The sequence below is a fragment of the Coturnix japonica genome, chromosome 3 (genome assembly GCF_054131305.1).
Source record: "Coturnix japonica strain WE chromosome 3, WE-NBRP24, whole genome shotgun sequence".
Lineage (NCBI taxonomy): Eukaryota > Metazoa > Chordata > Aves > Galliformes > Phasianidae > Coturnix > Coturnix japonica.
In genome coordinates, this window is record NC_140665.1 from 59,926,322 (window position 1) to 59,948,794 (window position 22,473).

General features: G+C 40.0%; 1 long non-coding RNA gene across 1 annotated transcript; it reads right to left on the reverse strand.

Moving 5' to 3' along the window:
- Positions 1–1,943: 1,943 nt before the first annotated feature.
- On the reverse strand, positions 1,944–22,350 carry LOC116653118 (uncharacterized). The gene is made up of 4 exons (XR_004306487.2): positions 22,181–22,350; positions 8,031–8,069; positions 2,442–2,540; positions 1,944–2,259 (listed from the first exon to the last, which is right to left on the reverse strand). It is a non-coding gene; the product is annotated as an uncharacterized LOC116653118 (long non-coding RNA).
- Positions 22,351–22,473: the final 123 nt, after the last annotated feature.

The window sequence follows — 22,473 nt, forward strand, 5'->3', positions numbered from 1 at the left end:
CCTTGAGCCAGGGCTACAGAACTGTTCGTACAGATACTGCCCGGCTCCTGCATTCCTGACAACTCATTTATTTGAGTGGAGAAAAAAGGAGGAGGAACAGCTCATACACTGTGAATTTTCCCTCTTCAGTAAACTGAAGGCTTCCTCCAAGGAGTCCTTTGTGGCGTTACCTCCTGCAGTGCAGCACACTGCTATCTAGCACAGGTGGAACTTTTGGTGTGTCCCTTGATTCCTCTTGGTCCTCTCTTTGTAAATGTTATGAATGCCTCACCCTCCCCTGACCTAAACACTAATTTGGAATATGACTTTGGTTGGAATATGACTCTAAACCAGAAAATGGGAGCCAGTAGTTTAAATCTGATCAACAATCAATTCTGTGGCCAGAATAAGAAAAACAAGACAGAGAAATACAATGACCAAAAACAAAAGCTAAACTAGAGCTGATCTATAAAGAAATTGTGCCCATGAGTTCTCTCAGTCTCCAAAATGTAGAGAATGGGCTGGCTTTTGTTTTTTTTTTAAAGAATGCAGAGTCCAAGTTTGTATCCTAAAATTGTTAGCAAATGACTTGGGGTCCCCCTGTAGCGGCACAGAGCATTTCAACAGTTTGCTGGGAAAGTGGCAATGATTTGTGCCTGTCAAGTGGAATTTCTACTACTGAAACCTCCTAGCAGATTTAATTAATGCTCTTGCTGACCTGCACCAACTTCTCAGAAAGTGCTTCTCATCTGGCCTCATAATTATCACTCAGAGTATCCGTAAACACCACACGCCGTGCAATGCGAGTGTTGGCTGTGTGAGGGAGGCACCTTCCCTGTACACTGAGCAGATACAGCTGTCAGTCGTATAAGTAGTTCAGACTTTAAAAAGATATGTCCTACCACATTTTAGATCAAGGTTTTGTGTTTTTGTGGTTTTTTTTTTACCTACTAATTGGAATTTATCTTCCACTTAAACTGCTTTTCAAAGTCATTAGCACTGTTCAGCTGGGGAAATAGCTGAGGCTGGTGGGCATAAGAGACAAACACATGAAGCAATTAGTAACTGAATGCCCTGGGCATGTAGCTAAGTTTAAATGTGTACGTGCTGGGCTATGCCATCAAAGCTGGCTGATGAGGATGTCTAGTGTTACTCAGATTCCTGATACCCTCTGTAAAGGGTAACAGGACTTATATGTTCTGAGTAAAACAGCAGAGGACTCCAGATGTGGAGCCCTCAGAACAGGAGAGATGTGGACCTGTTGGAGCATGTCCAGAAGAGAGCCACAAAAATGATGCAAGGGATGGAACACCTCCCCCGCAAGGGCAGGCTGAGAGAGCTGGGGCTGTTCAGCTTGGAAAAGACAAGGAAATGAGGTGACCTGATAGTGGTCTTTCTGTATTTAAAGGAGAGCTACAAGAAAGAAAGGGACACACTAATAGTCCATTGTGATAGCACAACATGAAATGGTTTTAAACTTAAAGAGGGTAGATTTAAGTTGGATATAAGAATTTTTTACATTGAGAACAGTATGGGACTAGAACAGGTTGCCCAGAGGTATATTGTGGTCCTCCTTTGGATGCACTCTAATTGGTCCATGTTTCTGTCCTGTACTGAGGATCCCACATCTGGACTCAGTGCTCCAGGTGAAGCCTCACCAGCACAGAGCAGAGGGGCAGGATCACCTCTCTTGATCTGCTGACCACACTTCTTTTGATGCAGCCCAGGATACAGTTGGCTTTCTGGGCTGTGAGGGCACATTGCTGATTCATGTCCAGCTTCCCATCCACCAGTACCCCCACATCCTTTTCAGCAGGGCTCTGCTCTAACATTTTGTGCTGCAGCTTGTACTTATGGTTGCTACAACCCAAATGCAAGACCTTGTACTTGTACCTCATGACTTCTCAAGTTGTTATTGGAGGCTTGAGAAACCTATACTCTTGTCCTCTGATATTGTCTCATGGTTACTGTCAACTGTTACAATTCAAGGCACAGCCACAGTGGAAACCTCAGCAAAGACAGAGTGCCAACACTGTGGACATTTTAAATGCATGCTCATCTATTTATGCTCCAAGGCAATTAGTCAGTTCTTTCACCACAGCTCCCAGTAATGGACCTGAAGAATGGCACTAACTTGCTTAATTGACATCCAGTTCCTTTGGTGGCTTGATTCCCTTCATCTTTCTTCCTCTTTTGTTCATGCTTTTCTATTTGCCAGTACAGTAGCTATCTACACAGAGTGGTTTTCAGGTAGGGCAGATATTAGCAATGATAGGTCATCTGGAAAAAAACAAACAAACAAACAAAAAAAAAAAACCCGTAAGTTTGTACACTCTAAGACATCCAATGCAAGTGCTGGAAAGTTTTGTTGCAATATGCTTGTTCCAGCAAAACCATCGGGGAGTTCTCTAATAATCATATATGGATTACTAAAACACTGAACTCAGTTTCCTGCACTTTACCGGTAGATCTTGTATTGTTATCACATCCTTTTTCCTCTCCAGTGCTTCAAAAATATGTTTAGGATGATAGCTGACTCTGATCTATCCTTGATGGGTGAGCTGGAGAAGAACATGAAAGAGCAGAAAGTAAGTCATTGTTGAGGGTTCAGATTACTTACAGACCTTCCCTTGAGTAACCTGGGCTCAGAGATGCTTTCATTGTAACTTTTCTTGCTCTGTCCCACTGGACTGAATGAAAGAAAAAAAAATGATATTCTGAAATACAATTACCAATACGTGGCTGAATCATTAAAGATTTAAAGTTGCAATGGAGTAGACATTACTTGCTCCTTTTTATGTGAGCAACAGCGCCTATTTGTACAGCCTTATGTGCAAAAATCTGCCCATCCCCAGACAGGAAAAAGAAAATTAAAAAAAAAAAACAAAAAACCCCACTTTTGATTTCTGTATATTTCAATACACAGTTCTCATGAGAGAACTTTTAAACTGTGCATCGAATTCAGTTCCTGTGTAAATATGTGTGACTCCTTCCAAAGTACCGTGTGCTGGATTTACCTGCTATCCTATAGGATAAACACTATCTATCCCTGTTGGACTGCATTTGGCCTGAGATTTAGAAATCTCTCTTCTTATTAGTTCTGGTTGCATAGAGCCTTTTGGAGATAATTTTAGTGAAGTGTGAGCAGTAGCATCCAATTCTGTGCTCCAGTTTTCCACAGACATACAAAGCAGCAGGGGAAGCAAAGACGACAGGTCACACTTACCGTCAGCTCTGTGAAAAGAATAGTATTAATGGCTTAGAAATCAAATTAGTCACTCCTCCTCTTTTAGTGAAAGCTGGTATGTTAAAGGTTGCTGTCTCTCAGGAGAACAGTGGGGTGCAGATGGCTGAAAATCCTGTCATGCTTTTATGGAAAATAAGATTTTGGCGCATCATTTTCTTTCAGATCTTGGAACTCCTGAGGAAGCCACTCTGTCACCCCCTGGCTGGGCTCCCCACACACAACCACTTCCATCTGTAGCCATCTTTGCTCCCTAGCTGAACAGATTTCTTACACAGACTGGTAGTTGTTTGCCAGACAGTGTTAGGTGGCTGTCAGCAAATGGGCTGCAAATCACTTTTCTATTTGTTTAATTGAAGTTTCTTCTCTTGTCTTTTATTCATCTTCAGTGAAGGTCAAGGGCAACAGTTTGAGGCTTTAAAAAAAATAAAAAACAAACCATGTTTCTTTCCCAGTTAATGTCTGTTTGTGGGAAAGTATTACTTCTTACATATGTGGCATAATGCTGGATTTATTTCATTATTAGATCCCTTTCATACCAGTGTTACCCATTCATCTTTACCAAGAATTCATGTGTACCTTTCCGTGAGACATTTGAAAGACTTTGCACCTTAAAAGTCATTAGACAAGTTGTTAAATTCCCATTTTTGGCCCAGTAAATATGTGGAAATCCAAGACATTCATTCCAGACCATTCCACCCAACCTCTTCTTGGCTTTGCAGCGATTGCAGAGTTTGTCAGATTAGTGCTTTAGTACTTCATATATGATGCTGCCGGCATTTTGTGGTCCTGAGGAGGATGGACATTTTTTTCCCATTGTGGATCAAGACCTACTCCACAAAATCCTGTTTATTGTAGGCTTTTTTCCCCCAAGCATTAAAAGTGATCAACAACGTGAAATTTCCCTTCTTTTACATATCGTCTGGACCACTACAGAAGTATGCAGAATATCCACCTAGATTTTGGGCTGTAGGAAAGAAGGTGACAGGTCCTTTAGCAGGATCTTCTGGGACAGGACAAGGGGAAATGGTTTCAAACTAGAAGAGGGGAGATTGGGGAGATTTAGACTACAACAGGTTGCCCAGAGAGGTGGTAGAAGACCCATCTCTGTAGACATTCAGTCTAGACTGGATGTGGCTTTGAGCAGCCTGATCTAGCTGTGGGTGTCCAAGTTCATTGCAGAGGAATTTAACTATATGAGTGTATGGGAAACTGTTAATCACAGCCTGAACCTCTGATTAACCATCTGAGGCAAGTGACAGGTCAGCTGCAGGAGCACAGGTGAAGGTAATTCAGCTGTGCTCCTGGAAGGGGTGGAGCTTGACTCAACCTCTCCTAGATCCCATTTAAGGGCTGACCACCACTAAGGTAGCATCTCTTTCTGGAGACTGCTTCTGTGTGGAGTTTGTACAATGATACTTGCTATGGAGAACTGTAATGATTTATTGTTGCTTCAACCTGAGATTCAGGTGTGAAACAGGGTCTTCAGCACCGCCCTTCTTAATGACTGTCAGCTGATGCAAGGCTCGATAAGGTAATCCGCTTTCAGGTTCTCTGACTGATCTTTTTTTAAATGCAATTTTCCTGAAGAATTTAGGTTGAGGTATAAATCAGTCCTCATTTTAGGGCAAAGGCAGTTGTGCAGACTGAAAGGGAAAGGGAGGGTATAACTAAATTTTTATTATTATGTCTGTAGGTTAGCAATTTGGTTTAATTCACAAAGGAGATTGCTTTTGAGAGAGACAGAGAAAACAGCATTTCTTCCAGCTCTTTGCACAGCTTGATGCAAATGGTTGCTTCCTGAAAGCATGTTATATGTGTGCTTTGGTTTTGTTATATATTTTCAGCAGCAGGATGTTTGACCTGGATATATTAAATTGGAAGTAACAAATGCCCCCAACTCCATCACAATCAGTTTTTTCTGGTACTACCCAAAACGTTACTGTGAACCTCTAATTGGTGTAATTGGTGTTGCTTGCACCCCTGGAAGTATCAGCATAGTTAAGAAATATTGCTATTAAGGAAAAAAGGAAATCCCAAGCAGTGTTTCAGTTGACTCTTAGCTTGAGTCCTTGCAGGTTTTCCCGAGTCCTTTATCACATCTCATCCCTGTTTTCTGAACACTGCTCACAGCATCATGTCAGTCATGTTACAGGAGCCTGTGCTGCCCTCCAGGCAGCCTCTCTTCTACCTATCTTAATAGCCGTTCTTCCTTCATGTAGCCCGGGGCTGCCTAACTCTCAGGAGGAAGCAGAGTGCCAAAGAAACCATCTTCTCCTGCAATAACACCCATCTTGCTCCTAGCTCTTCCCATCCTTCAGAATTTGCCCACATGTGTTCCTTTCCCCCTCACTCACATCTCAGGATGACTTCTCAAGGGCTCTGGGGCAGCTTTAGGATATCTGCCTGGGTAGCCAACCTGCCAAGAGGTGTAACTGGCCAGTCAGTTCAGTGCTTTTAAGGGAAAATCCACTATTTTTGATCCAAGATGGATCTAACTATTTCTATTCAACTAGAAACCAGTGCTATTGAAAATAAAATGCAAAGGAACTGGCAGGAAGGCCAAGCTCTCAAGTCAAAAGATGAGACTCATTCCAGCACCTCGTGCAGACCTAGAATTGTGAATAAAACTCTAGTAAATATCTATAGTTGATCCAGATCTCTTCCTGAGCTTTTGAGGTTTAAGTCCTTAGGACAACTGATGCTTTTATCATAAGTCAAGTTGTGAAATGACAGGGTAACTTCAAGAAAAGCAAGTGGTACAGCATGTTTGTGCACTGTGGAACATGGTAGGATTGACTTCTTGTTTAGCCTGGATGAAAAGCAATGTCAGAGAGTGCTGCCCTTGCAAGCAGTCTCTGAGAAATAACCTGTCACACTTGAAAACTGAATCTTCTGAATGTGTTCTTTGTTCTGAGCTTTGGACTCTACTGCAATAAAAGGTTTAAGAGATACTTAGGTCTGAACTGTCCTCTTATTCTACCTAATATTAATACTGACATTGATTTCTGTGAGAGCAGGTCCAGGCTGCTGCTGAGCTCCCTCAAAATGCAATAAATGTAATGTTATTAAAAGGAAAGCTATTATGTTAATTAAAATGGGATCAATTTTCTAAATACCAGGAATCCCTGTATTCCTGAAAGATCTGTGACCATCGAAGTGCTAGGGAGCAGAACAGAATACCTACAGTTTGTGCTACCTGAAGCTTCCTTAGGTCCCAGTCATCAGTACCTAGAGATCTAAGAATGACTCTGGATGGTCGTGACCAAGGACAAGTTCTTCGGATTGTAAAATAGCAGGAAAACAAATCCTTGCAACATTGGAAACATTTAAACAACCCCTCAGGGTATTTAAAAATGAAAAGCTGTAAGAAAAATAAGTTAGGATGAAAGATAATATTTTATGCCATTCTTTATTTTACTGTTTTAATTAAATACATTGTGCTCTAAATGTGTTAAGTTCTGTGTTCATCAGCCAGAATATCCTTCTTATAGCTTCTAATAAGGATGTAACTGCATATTCTTGTAATTATAACTCAATATACACCATTTTTGGACAACAGACAGGAAATAAATAATGTATGTTTCAAGCCTAATTTAATTTTCAGTGATTAAGAAGTAATTAACACCAGTTTGGGCAATCTGTACAATCTCATTTCTTGCCATCTCTTTAATTTCCTTGGAGCTGAAAAAACTAACAGCTTTTTAAACGAAACAAAACAACTGTTGTTTTGGTCTTTCCAGGCTGTTCACAGTAAATCCTGCTATCCTCATGCCTGTAATTAGTTGTAACAATTCCAGTGAAATCCCTTGTTTGGTATTTAAGTGGAAATGAAATGCAGCCCTTGAGTTGCAGTAAAAAATGAGGCAGTGTCAGAGCTTCTGCTGGGTCCGGTGCAGCAGCTGCTGCCACATGCTCTGCCGTGGGGTAGTGGGCCCCTAATGTGTGGGTTTGGCGGCAGCCAGGCCCTGACACACAAGCTCTGCATTGGTATTTTGGGCTTTTTACACAGAGCATTTAGCTTCTGGTTCCTCTTTTGGATGTTTTCTGTTGATGCGTGTATTCCTCCTTCCTTCATTCACCTTCCTTTCTCTCTACCTCTCTGTTTTTCTCTTCAGGCCGTATTTGATTTTAGTCAGGCATCTGCTTGTAGTGCTTAAGTCATTCTGCTATGTAACTCCAGTTTACTGCAGAAGCTAAATTCTGACTTACAATCTGCCTTTAATTGCAGCAGGGTCAGTCAGCGTGCTTCTTGTCTGCAAGTGAGCCTTTAATTGCAGCAGGCTCAGTGTGCTTCTCATCTGTAAATGAGAGCAGCAGTGTCCTACTCTGAAATCCCAGGATAGCAAGCACTTGCTACAGAGCCCTACCATGCTGTAGAACATACACAGACGCATCACCACTGCAGAGCAGGGCAACTGATACCACATCCTCTGGAGATGTTTGTTGGCTTTGTTTTGTGTCATGCAGATTTAACTATTTTCTATAGCACAGAGTTAGCACATTTTTAAACTGATGACAGGTTCTGTAACAATGTTCATACATTTTGAGTGTTGTCTCAGTATGTTATGGCATCTTACTTTTTCAGACTATTAGGAAACACTAAAACTTCTCAACGTATCTATCACATAATTAATATATCTACATTATAACATACATAATTTCTGAGTTCTGTCAGTTCTTTAAAGTTTAAGCTACCAGTTGTTCTGCAACATTTTAATAGGGAATGAGTAACATTAAGAGATCATTAAAGGGGAGTTTGTAAACATTCACTCATCAGTTCCTGAAGTAATAATAATGGCTGTACCTGTGAATATCTTCGGTAATAAGTCCTTCTGTTTACGCTCTGTAGGGAACAGACAAGGAAAAGGACTGTCAGACTTGATTGCTGTCACTGTTGTTTTTATCACTGCCAAGATGAATGACCTCAGGTAAGTTGTTTTACAGATCTTTCCACACCAAATTTTTGTCAGTGTAGAACAAGAATTCCCAAATGCCATTGTTTTGCTTGTTATACTGCCAGTAAATTTTTACACCTTCAAACACCTTCAATTCATTAAGCAGTAAGTATGCTTTTAGAGCTAATAGGGATGGGCTTTTTATCCTCTGGTTGTGAACCCCAATGACAAATGTGAAAAGGGTCAGCTAAGGTGGATCTCTTTAGGAGTTTGCATTTTGGTTTTGTATTTTTCATTAGCCTAATAAGTAGTACAGAAATTGGCTTGTCTGGAAATGCTAGGGTGAATTGTACTTGTAGCAATATGAAGTGAAGAATAAGTGACCACCTGATTTTACCAGGAGTAGTTAATTTTCCTGTATTTCTTTTGTCCAATTGCAGAATATTTGGTGTCTAGCTGTTGCATGTACACGTTTCTCAGTGTTTTCATATTCTGCACTTTCTGTTTTCTTTTCATGGCCCATTGCCTAGGAATTGATTTTACTTCCCACAGGGAATTCTCCATAAATAAAATCTTGTGAATAACATCTTAACTTAAACAGTCAGTTATTGTAATTCTCTGTTTATTCACTTAATCAATGGTTTACAGATGATAAAAGCAATACACACTGGCTCTGAGACAGTGGGTAATTTATGCAGCCCTAGCCTGAATCCTTTCACACCAGTTGCATAAAGACCCTACGGCAAAGTGTTATTAATAGGAGATGCTGGTAGATGTCAAAACACCATATTTCTTAATGAATAACTTCTACCTAGGAGCATCAGCCATCAGGCGCAAATGAGTTGTCCTGGATGGGTGTTTCTATATCCATTCGTATTTATACTAGGGAAATCATTATTTCAAAAGTCAGACTCTTATTTATGCAAAGGTAACGCAGTGAGCAGTACTGGCATACCGTATACTGAGGCGCTGGCAGTGAGAAGGTGCCTCAGTCTGCTGCAGGATTGCATTTTAAGTTAATTGCTTCATTTTTGTCATTGCAGGATCGTGCATATGCATAGCAATTTATGCAGTCACTTTGTGTTGGTTATTAATAACCGTTTTTGTCATTCTGATGAATAACTTTCATTACATTGAAAGTGTATGTTAATGAATCTGAAATGTGAAGTGTACCTTTAAAAATCAGAAATTACCATCACTAAGTGTTAGAGGATGAGGGAGGCAGGCTGTTAATGCCAACATTCCAGTGATATGTGCTTTAAATACATGGTGCAATCACTTGCTAGTACTCAAAACACCCTACCCTGTTCCAATGCTAAGCAGAAGCTCAGGAACCAGTGACTGAAAGATTGTGACTGAAAAGCTGGGATTAAAAGTTAAAAAGAGAAACATCACAATAGTTTTTAATTGTATCGCTTAGGTGAGAATATCTTATCTGATGCTGTTAACTGGCAAATAAGTCACAAGTCAGAATGAGAATGTGGGGATGATTCATGTACCCTGAGAACAGTCATTGTCTAAGAAAATCCTTTTAAAGGTCAAGAGTGAACTCTTCATGCATAAGCAGTTTCCAAATGTAGAAGTTATTTTCTTGAAAAAGTAACTTCTTATCCCACTAAGTAAAAAACTCTTTGTTACTTCAGTGGGAGAAGGTTTGGCCTGCAACTGGAATTTACTTTAAGGGAAATATCAGTGACTGATACTGGTATCTCAAACCCTGCTACTACAAAGGTCATGCAATCTGAACTACAGAATATGCTTGTACTTAAAAGCATGAACTTCATTTTTAAATAATCCTTGGTGCTTATTCTACCTACACCTATAAATGTTCTTGGTATGTCTCTTCACTCATTTAAATTGTGACAAAAGAAGTGGGTTGAGGATTTGATTGATTTAATGAGAGGCTAAACTTTTCACATTTAACTCACATTACATGTTACGTTTTGCATTTCCCAGAAATAATTATTTGTATAAATATGATAATAGATTCTCATGGGGTGTCCTGCCCTGTGAAGGACTTTCAGCATCTTTATATATTATTACAGATTATATTTTGTCATTAACCAAAGTGGACATGTACGCATAACGAAACAGATTTGGTGTCAGTGCCTGATGTTATATTTACTAAATCAGCGCAATACCATTTTAAAAGTCTTTCAGCTCATCTTTTTTAAAGATCACTTGTGTGATTAAAAGAATATTGTTCAAAACATGTTTCTTCTTTGAATAATTACTTTAAAATTTGAGTTCTACCTTTTTTCTCCCATTACAAAAGAGTTCGTTCCTTCGAGTGAACCAGGTACACTGTGTTTACATAAAAGAAGAACAAGTTTGACCTCCCAGAGTTGTAAGATTAAACTTGGTGCCTGTATCTTAACTAGGTTTTTACAGATTATCTACAACTAACTGAAAAAGTCTTTCAAATGAATTTATTCTCAAAAGAAACCTGTGGAATGCTGTAGTTTGCACCGGATTCTGTAAATTGCAAGCAAATAGAGTCAAGTTCAGGATTTTTTCATCATGAATAAGGTACAGCAGGATCTAGAGCTCTTTCTCTACAGAGCGCCACCTCTACAGGCCTCAAGGTATTAATAGAACCAAAAGAACATTGACAGTGAAAACAATAAGCTGAACAGAATATCTGTGAAGAGCAAACCACAGAAGTGTAACCCTTCCTCTTCACTTTCAGAATTAGACAAGTTTGAAATTAATGGATTTTTGAACTTGTACATAGGCTGCATAAGGTCAAGATAAGCAGTTATGGAGATGGCCAAGTAAAATGAAAGAAAGGTAGTCCACAGTTAAGTACTTGCTTTGAGTGCCTAGAGTAATTTTAACCATGTGGGATCACAGCTGAAAATGCTGGAAATACATTAGTCTGACAGAGATTCCATTATTTATGTTCTTGCTGAGGTAAATAAAGCGATCAAAAGCAATTGATTTTGCTCATGTTGTAAACACCTTTTGCAGTACAATATCAGCATCGATGCATTTCTAAAACTCATATAAGCCTATGATCTTTCCTTAACAATGCCCTGAATCAATCCAGTGTGGCAGGAAGATTCTTTATTTCATTCCTTTCTTTGACATGCACAGTGGGAATTCCTGTAATGAGTGATTATTTCTAGCTGTGATAATAAATTTTCTTAGGGCTTGATGATGAATTGTTTGGATATTGTATTTCAACTGGCTGAAATCAATCTCCATTTTGGAATTTGAAAAGGAAGAGTCCAGTATTGATTTCAGATGTGTAGTTTGCAAAGAACTAACAAATATACTGCTGGGAACAAACCTTTACAAGGAGTGGAGCAGAAGCACCCCAAAACATTTCAGTGATTCACATATTTCCCACAGGTTCTTCCATAAGAGGAGCTTTGAATTGAAAATGCTCCCCTTTTTAAAAAAGGAGGGTTTGATGTTATGCTTCATTTTAAAATTCCCCTTGTCTGTTCCCACACTATAAAGCAACATGATTTAATTGAAGAAGCAAACTAAAAAGGAAGAACCGTTTTTAAAAATAGATGTTACTCAGGACTGTTGCTCCTTAATGAGAATAGCTAATGTGAAGGAAGAGCTCTGCATAACAAAAGGTCTGAATTCCAAAACAGCTCCTCATTAACCAATAAAATAATGTTGCATAAGCATCTATCTACTATAGAAATACTATCGGCTCTAGAGATCCACAGTTATAGTAGGAATTTCTGTGGCTTTTTTTTTTTTTCCATTCAGTGAATGTCAAAAATGATTGTGGACAGCAATTATTTAGCCCACAAGTATTTGTCTCTCAGCCCAGTGAACTTCTACAGTCTTCGTTTTCAGACCTAAATTACAGATCTAAATTACAGGTCTAATGAAGCAGATCTGATCATTCTGAGAACTGTTTGCATTTGTTGCAAATAGAAAATGGCTGTATTTGCAATTACCTTTGTTTCAGTGGGAACAGGAAGGTGTCTCACCAAGATTGGATAAATGCAATGGAGGGATTCATGCTATGGCAGGCAATGGCATAAAACTGTCCAAATACAATCAGTGGTAGCAGGAATCTTCCTCACCAGTGTTTATCTGAACATTTGCCTGGATTCCAAGAGAAAATGGCAGTAGGTAAATCCCATTAATCTCATGAGAAGATGTATCTCTTAGTAAGGAAAAATGCTTCAGAGTTTCATTTAAGCTTCAGGAGTGTTGCATCAGAAAAAGCAAAGATTTGGGCATCCAATTTAAAATTCATACCCACAAAGCGATGCGGTACTTCTGCAACAACCCAGTGGGAGTTTCTGTGTGCCAAGTCTTCACTAAATAAATTCTCTGAGGATTTGAATTCATTTTTTGCATATAGTCTGTTGCTACCTCATACGCAGATAAGCTAATCCACACTGAGAGTTTTGTTTTAAGCAAATATTTGCTGAGTTCATTGGCAAGATTAGGTCCATTTATTATTCAATTAATTTGATTCCGCATATCCTTAAAGTACTTTTGCTGTTAAACAGAGTTTAAACACTTGTTCATCCTTCATTTGTGAATTCTTGAACTCGTGTTTCACAGAGATGCTTCAGTTAGGTGTAGGATGTTATAGGATGAGACAATTTCAGTCTTCTTTAACTCAAAATGAACAGCTTTACAAAACAATAAGAAAAAGATTTGGCTGAATAGTAACTTAATGACTAGACAACTTGTGCAGTTCGGGGAATGGAAAGAAGTCTCCAGTTTTTCTTTCCACTCTTGTGAATACTTTACATTAAGTATCCTAGCAATAAATGGATGTCCTTAAACATAGTTGAATTCAAGGTTATGGAGAGACTCAGCGAACGTGTAAATATTTAAAACAAAGAGCAATATTTTCAACACAAGGAATCAAGAGAACTTCATCCCATCAGATGTGGTTAAAAAAGTAACTAGTTTGCGAATCCTAAGCAATATGAGCTTCCTAAGTATAAATGGAGCCCCCAGGGCACTTAACATAGTTATGGCATGTACCTCTAGTAGAAAAATGACATTTGGGATGCTGGGTAAAATGCTGCAGGAGAAAGTGAAGAGTCAGGTAATACTTAGGCCAAAGTTGGTAGAACTTCCAGAGCTATGTTGGTATCACTTCCCGTGAACTGCTTCTACTTCTTTATGTATGACTTCTACCTCTCAGTCAAACAAAAAAAAAAATAGTAAATTTAGTATGTATTTAAGGTCATCAGTGTTGGCCACTTCTGTCACAGAATCTGACAATAATAGCATTTTGATAGGAAAACATGAGTTCAGAATACTTTTTAAGTACGTAAAAATTGAATTTGGACCTTTTGTATACTGTACCAACAAGTGGATTATTAAGAATTAGAGATCTTATCATATCACACAAGTACAACAGTGTGCATGAGGAAGGATTGGCACAGGTGCAGAGGTTCAGGAAAGAGTTCATATCTGTGATTATAGAGAAAGTGGAAGTTTTGGAGCTCCCAAGCTCCCAAATTGTTACATAAAACATTTCACTTTGAAGAGAAGAAGGTGGGAGAAAGAGAAACTATTATGACACAAAAATACTTTTAATTTTGTTTTCTTTTATATCATCACTTGCTAGAAATCTTTCTGGCAAGAAGAGTAACTTGGAAAGTTAGGCATTGAATAGCTGGATGAAAAGAAACTAGTGAAAGGGTTAAAGCAGTAAGAGAAACACAAAGAGGAAATAGAGATGAAATTCAACAGCAAAAAGACCTTTTGCTCTAGATTAATTGCAATAAGACTGGTATGTCAGGAGACAGCCTTTTCACTTCAGTCATGCCATTTTTGCATTCTTCATTAATAGCCCCCTCATCTCAGTCATGCATCCACACACACAACTATCAAGGATTGTTCTTCCCTCCCCTGAGTAAACAGTGTCTGAATCTCATGTATCTGCTGATAAGAAGATAGTAGGGAGTAGGGATAGATAGTAGGGATGGTAGGGACTGGAGATGTCACTGCTCAGGGACATGATTTAGTGGAGGGTTGTTAGTTTGGTTAGGTTGTGGTTGGACTCAATGATCTTTAAGGTCTTTTCCAACCTGAGCAGTTCTATGATTCTATGATTTACCTTCTCAGGTACCTCAAGAAGTTCCAAAGTTACACATGATAGCAACTATCCTGCATAGCAGGTGCATTCAGTGGAAGCAAGAGGTTTAAATTATGTTTTTCCAGATACTCCATGCTGCTTAGATGATCTGAAAATGCAGTGAGGAAGGATTGGGTATGTTTAATGGAGAAAAATGCACAGAAACCAGATGCAGTTTCACTGAACTAGGTGAACTTTTCCTTCAGAAAGCCTCTACATCTTTTCACTTGTGTTATGTAACAGAGCAATGCTGACTTGCTTTAGTTGCTACAACAGATATTTCCTTTTACATGTGTATGCCTAGTGATTTTTCAGTCTGATATGTAGCTGCATAAGCCAGACCTCCTGGAGTCTATGCCATGGAGCTGACTCAGTTTACAGACAAATACTTTTCCTTAATCACTCACCCTGCAAAGTGAGACTGTAATCCTGAGGGCATTCTGCAGGTTTGTTGACTTATGCCCAGAAACACAGATTCTCTAGGCTAGGTCTGCCCTTCAGCAATCCTGTGCAACTTCTCCTTTCTGTAATTCTTCTGACTTCTAAAGCCACACCATCTCTGCTAAATTCTTCAGGTGTCACAACAATCAGAATTTAGTCTTACAGTTATGACTTTGTTAGCAGCATTTCATCCATTTTCATGAATGCCACTAGTCTCTACCTTATCTAATCACCCAATGGGATTGCTAATGGTTGACAAAAATGCAGATTTGAAAGTATAAATCTTGGTGAGGCAATCCATGTTATTAAAGACATGCCAAACTGCCTGCAGTATCAGATGTTATCAGAGCTTTTCCATGGGTTCACAGTGTTAGATGCATATTTCTGCGAGCTGGATATTAGTGGCAGCCTTCTACAGCTGCTAGATGCTAATTTGGAAACAAAAAAGAGACTGTCAATCCTGTTTTAAAGGCTGAAGGAAGCTGGCATGGTTTCAGCTAGCAGTCTCCTTACTTTGACACTGTCTCCTACAGTATTCTCCCAGAGGAGCTGGCAGCCCATGGCTTGGACAAGCACAAGACAAGCCTTACTATGAAAAAGACATCTGGGCCCTGGAGCATGTCCTGAGAAGGGGAACAAGGCTGGTGAGGGGTCTGAAGCACAAATCCTGTGGGGAACAGCTGAGGGAACTGGGACATTTTAGTCTGGAGTAGACTCAGTGGAGACCTTAACACTTTCTAGAACTACCTGAAAGGAGGCTGTGGCAAGGTGGGGGTTGGCCTCTTCTCCCATGGAACTAGTGATAGGACTAAAGGGAATGGCCTCAAGTTGTTCCAGGGGAGATTCAGGATAGAAACTAGGAAAAAATTCTTCCCAGAAGGATGAGAGGAAAAGGTTTCCTAGGAAGATGGTGGAGTCACCATCCCCGAAGATGCTTAAGGAAAGGATAGCTGCGGTACTTAGGGACATGGTTTTGTGGGGAGATATTGCTGGTAGGTAAGCAGTTGTTGGACTAGATGATCTTAGAGGTCTTGTCCTACCTTGATGATTCTACGAAACTGTTGCAAGAAGGTGGTAGAATCATAGCCCTGAATAACTGCTGGCCAAATTCTGCCTCAGCCCACTTATCTTCTCCTGATCTGTTCACATTCATAACTATATGACCAAGAAGCTGTAAAAGGTCAGTACAGCCTTTATTAAAGACATAAAATACATCTCCTGATAAAATCAGTAATAAATTATAAGACCTCCAGGATGCTTTTCATTTTTAGGTTTCAGAGCACGTCATGGAGGTATTACTGTTCCAAACATGGGGTTACTATTAGGAGTAATCAAGCTTTTTCACAGACATATTTCATACAGATCTTTGTTAAAAGAATTTCTCTCCACATGCTATTTGTTTAAGATATACACATAAAGTGCAAAGAGGGGAGGTGGCAGTTGCTTGTAGCTCACCAATCCAGTGCTGGCTGCCTTTGCACTTTGCAGCTGGTGGTTTATGCTACAGGCACGCAGCTTACCCCTAATTACCACAATTTCCTGTTGAACGTATTTGAAAAGAGAGTTTCTGAGGAAGTTATGAAGACTGCAAGTAAGTTGCTGCCTTAATTTCTGTATGTATAGTTAGGAGTGCTGTCTTATTTATGATAGTTGCAGTTTATCTACTGTGTTTCACAGACTGTGATGTCTTTTGGAGGGACGAGAAGACTTGTGTATCCATGTAACATATGGGCAGATTGGGGTTTTCAGCAGTCCTATCAGTATGTTGCTCAGGATCAGCTGTAGAAGGATAAAGTGCTGAAACTGTGAGGAAAGCAGTTTGAATATTCAGTTGCAAGATGCTGCTGCAGCTGAGATGTCACATAAGAAAATATAACCACTAGTAAGTCTACTGTATGACTGCATGTGTTCCTTAAAGGCAGTAAATGAAAAAAGAAAAAAAAAAGTATTTCACATGTTCCAACCAGCATGTATTTATAATTACTGAACTGCTTATGTCTTCAGGTGGACTTCCCCAGCCTTATGAAGCACAAGCTGGAGACCTCCCTCTCTGTTCACAGAACAGATTTTTCAATAGAAAGGATATTTGTACATTTTTTGCTAGCAGTCATGGCTTCCTGCCTTTGTTAGGGGAAACGCGGTGGAGGGAAGCAGCAAGCTTGTTGTCTGTCTGATGCACAGATAGCCTGCTCTGGGTGTACAGCTTGCGGCACAGATAGGACTGGTTTGACTTTGCCTGCAGTTTCTGTCACGACAGCAATTGCCCTGTTAGCTAGAGCTCAAATGAGTACAAAGAACTAAATATAGCTCTCAAATAAGGGGATTATCCAAAGAGAATACTAGGTGCTGTACTTTTTTCTGGGCATACAATGTGTGTGAGGAAATGTTATGGGAAAGTCTGGGTTGCTAGGCAGTTGTTTTGCTGGTAATATGGGAACTTAGCCAAAGCAGAGCAAGTCATAAAGACTGTTCTTTTCAGGCCACATAACAGCAGAGAGCCTTGGTAGCTTCTTTGCGCTCAGTTTTCCTCAGTGTTAGAACATTTAGGAAACCATTTATGTCACACGCCCTCACTCCTTGCAGCTGGTAAGATACCTGCTACGCTCTTCTCTCCCCTCATCCAAAAAGCTTTCCTATTTTAATACATCTTTGATCTTCAGTTTTTAAATTTCAGCTTACTCATGCAAAACTTCAATCATCACTTCTGGAAAGAGTGAGATTGAGAAAACGCAGGATGACTGCTAACCTAAAAACAAAAACAAAAAGTAAGAAAATGAAAGTCAGAATTATTAGTTTAGTGTGTGAAATGAATAATTGAGAAAATAACTTATTTAGCTTTATGCTCATTGGTGACACTTTGAGTTTTGTTGTTGGCATTGCTGTTTTAAAAATTAATCCTGCCTAAAGTTAAGCAAACTATAGAATACTGTCCAAAACAGTTACACCAACTTGAAACATCAGTAACTGGATGTGCAGTGGCTTATGAAGGCACAAAAAGATTCCTGTAGTTCACATGAAGAACTACAGAATCCAGAGTCTTATGAAAGCAGTGTCAGTAATAGGAACTAATTTCCATTTCTTAGTTAAAGAGAGAAAAAACTGTAGCCCTTGGGCACTGCTGTGCCAGTCAGTGAACTGTGCAAGGCAATCTTAGCTACTTCAGTTACAGGATTAGAAATTCAACTCCAGGCAGTAGGATGCCAGAGTGCTGTTCTCCAGGAGTTACTGATACTGTACCAGCACTCTGACTCTGATTTAAAGAAGAGAGAGGATATTTTTCAATCCTAGTTTGTCTCCATCGCCTCCTGTGATTCTGCAAAAGAGTTGGTGTCAGTGGGACTACAGTAAGGAGGCACTGATGGGCATCACCACTGGCACTGCCAGCAGAGCCTAGAGGCCAGAGAAGTGTGGAGAAAAAGATTTTGCATTCTGAGCTACCTTCCCAGTGTTGTTTGACAAATTTTAACTTAAAGGATTACTGTAGTTTAGTCTTAGCAGTTCCACCCCAATCTCTATCTGTGCCAAGCCTGGCAATGATAGGAATGGTTTGCCATCAGTGTTTAGGAGGAGGATGAGTTTCACGTAAAGGGAAGCTCTCAGTCCTGCTGCCTGTAATGCACAAGCTCTTTGGTGGCTTGAGAAACCAGAAGCTTGGTGTCATCTTTCACAGTTATTATAAGTGCCTGCCTTCATTTGTTTTGACATATTTGTGTTAATTTTTCTTAAAGCATGGATAGAACCTTATGGCCTCATTTTGGCTCATATTCATTAGTTTCATTTTTAGTTTTTGTATTAGTAGAATATGAAATGGTATTTTGTTCGTACACTAGTTCAGTGTCTCTCTTACTGCACTTCATAAATAAGTCAGTTCTCAGGGTTGTATTACAGAAGCTCTACTAGCTGATAAATAATGCATTTGGTTAGCCATATGATTCTGCACTTGTCTGTCTGCCCAGAGCTCATCTAATTCACAACATGTTTATTTAATGATAAAGAGTGTAAGTTGAGATTAGAATTTTTGTTGTACCTCTCATAAAACTCATGCATGTTCTGAACTAGATGCTTCTGCAGTGTTTACAGAGTAATATTGTATAGAGAAAAAAATATTTCTTTCTTTCTTGTCTAACACCTATGAGTTTTCCTTTTCTATTATTAATTTTCCTATAAATTAATGAAACTTGGATTTGATAAGCAGCATGTTCACCTAAACCCAGGTGACTGCCACATGCAGATTCCCTTTTTAAAGATCTTCAAAAGGTATCAGGGCATCTCAGGGGATGGCTATTCTGTGTCCATCGTGTACTTAACATGTATGAAATCCTCTCGTATTGTCTGCATGATTCAGGAAATCAAGTGGTTCTGTTATGAGGCAAGAGCGTGAAGAGCAGTTTGCAAGAAATATTTGTGTATTGATATTAGAAGATATCCTGGCCTGTGAAATGCTGTGGGATTCTGAGAAGTCATATGCATCGTGAGCAGGGAAACCCTTAAAAACATTGCAGAAAACTTGAACAGCTAAAGTGGAAAAAAAATTGTCAAGAACTTTGAAATTGCAGATTTATCTTTAGATATTCAAGCTGAGAGAGGTATTTAAAATAATGAGGACTAAGAAGGAAATAATGCCAGGCAGGCCTGAGACCATCAATGAAATATTCAGGAAAATATTCAAAATAATCAGCATTTATCCAGCATTCAAAATACAGACCTTTACATGCATGATAATGATGAGGATTGCATTTTACTGGAGGAAGTCAAGAGCACCGGCCAGAAGTCTCAGTAAAACAGTCTAGAGAGTACATAGCTCTGAGCAAGATGATGCACAGAAGGAGGAGCTGTTCAGAAAGTCACACGTGTTATGTAATACATAGAAAGAAAAAAACAATTCTTAAATAAAGAATGAGGAAAGTCAATTCTGCAGATAGTGCCTAAGAAAGGTGAGCTGTTAAGCTGCACAAGTCACCACAAGATAGCTGCCCAGTGAGACTGAGTCCTTCTCAAAAGATTCACAGTACAGAGAAGCCTACTGCAAAATAGGCTGTGGCTCCATGTCTGGAACCGATAAGCTGTTTGGTCTGCTTTAGTGAAGCACTTCACCTGGGAGTTCATAAAGCCTTTTCTGGGATCACTGTAGGCAGGCAGTGTTAACTCCAAGAAACTTCTCAGGCGTTACAAGGTCAGTGATCTTAATGAACAGCCCAGACCAAGCAGCCAGTATGAGGTCAAAACTCACAGTAGGTAGGATATGTTATTTCCCAGTGCTTTCCTAGCCTTCCTTGAGAAGCTCATAAATGGAATAATAATGGCAGAAAGGATGTCTTGTGCAATAAAAAAGCAACAGAGAATGTAGATTTGAAAAGGAAAGTCAACTGCTTCTTCAGGCTGGTGTGTCTGACAGGAGGCAAAGGATTGTATTTGAAGATACCACTGACTCTGATGGAAATATGATAGCATTGTCTTTGAATTGATCATGAATCTGGAGATTCACTATCCTAGAGCGTTCTTTGGAAGAGTTTGTGTATGATGTCTTGTGAGGGGCAAGGATATAAGGTACTGAAATCTTAGAAGCCCTCACACAAGCCAAAACCTTTTCTGAGAAGTTCTTAAAAGTGTGTCAATAAAGTGTCCGTAAAGGATATTGACAGGAGGAATGTATACTGAGGTGAAATGCACAGGGGACAAGCATTTGTAAGGCAAAGATCCCAGTAAAAGCTGTTAAGTAATAAGCAGATGTAATTACCTGCCTCATATGCTCTTCCCCCTTTTAAATCCCTCTGATAGCAAAGGTTTAGTTCTGTCCATTACCACAGACATTCATCGCTGCTTCCTGGTTATGGGTCCAGTAAACGTATTTTTCAAATGATGATGATGTACTTCCGCTCTCATTTCCTCCTGCACACACGTGTGTATGTCACACAAATGCCATATGGCTGTATTCTGGTGAATCTTTTGAGATTAAACAAATAGGAGTTCCCTAAGGGGAAGGATGAAGTAAATAGCTCATAGAACTGGTGTCTGAAGTTTGAAATGACAATAAAAAAATAAGAAACTGAAGCTATGGGGATGCAAAGGTTTTTCAGAAAATGAAAAACCTGAACCTTGATTTCTGAGTGCAGCTTCCAACAACTAATGATTTCCTTCCCCCAGCCCTCCCAGCACATATGTAGATATTTTCCTCAGAATAACAAATTATGATGACTACAATGCTGAGGGAGAGCCAGAGGACTTGCTAATATATACTCTGTATACCAGTGGTGGCTATGTCATACAGAAAAAATGCATGGGATTTTTTTCTACATTTTTTTTTTTTACAGCAATAAACAACAGTGGTCAGGACATTTCCTAAGGATTTATTGACTGTTTTGAGTTAATATCCTTCATCTTACTTATGAACCAGCATTTGCTCCTATTCCACTATTAATCTGCCGGGAACATCCTGCAGCTTGACACCATTTCCTACATAACAGCAATGCAAATCAGTAGAAATGGTATTCAAAGAGCAGGTAGAAACTGCTGTACACATTAAATGCGTGCTATGTTCAGGAATAAGTTTGAACAGGACCAGACTATCTCTCACGGGATGCAATTCTGCTGTTCCTTTGACACTCATGAAAACTGATTGACCTCTCTCCCATGCAGTAGCCTCACTGCCCACAGCCAAACTGGAGCAGGTAGCACTACCTGATACAGCAGTGCCTCAAGATGCTGTGGCATAGGCATGGGGCTTTCTGTGTCACTGTTTTGTCCCCTTCAAATATCCAGCCTTAAAATGTACTAGATAAATGCATAATCTTTGATGAGCCTCTGAATGAAATTGTGTTTGCCTTCTGGGAAATTAGAGGCAGAGAATGAGTGTAGCATAAGAACCGTCTCAGGGAAAGCACAGATGGAATCTGACAAAGGAGAACCATGGAAACTTCATAAATAAAGGCAGAATTGTTTGTAAATATTTTCCTTTTTTGAGTGTGGATGTGAGAAGTTGCATTATTTGAATGCACTTTTCTCTCACCGCATGTTTTTACCCTCAGTGCTGTACAAGGTTCCTACAGAAGCAGGCAGCAGTAATACCATTGCCATGTGCCCACCAGCTGTCCCTGCAGGGAGTGCAGCGTTGCTGGGGCACCCACCAGAACCTGGGATAAACCTGCAGCAGAAGCTGAGCTGTGAGCTGAGCTCTGCCTCTCTCTGCCTTGCAGCCAAGCTGGGGAACTCTGGCAGACCTCTGCTAACGTGACTTCACTCCCAGCAACCAAACCAGGCCTCTCGCTGCTGCCAGCCACTTTGTACTTACCCTCCTGTTGCTCAAGTGGTTGCAAAAGGAGCTTTCAGCACATAATGCAAAGCTTGTGTGACATGGAGGGTGTTACAGTTTCACGTAATAGAATTAATTCCTACTTGAATTTACAAAACAAAGCTTTACAAGCAGTTATGCAAAAAATCAACCTTAACAGAGCTTTGCTTTCAGGATGAGGGGTGGCTTTATTCCTGTGGTGTCTTACATGCTTTAAGAGCACACCTTTGGAGTTCACATGAACTGACTCATACCTTGGAATTATGCAGTCCACTTTCACTGACTCAGCTTCTCAAAGTGCTGGGGACAAAGTTGAACCCTGGAGAGGGCAGGAGAAGTGTGGGGTGCTGAGCAGGTGTGCAGGGCCAGGCAGCGCAGCATGGCACAGCACAACATGCCACAGTGCAGCATGGCATGGCTGGGCACAGCATAGAATGCCACAGTATGACCTGGCACGGCATGGCACACACAGCACAGCGGAGCAGAACACCAGCACAGAGGTCACATAGCAACAGGAAGCTGCAGCAAAGGGAATTCTCTTCGGAGC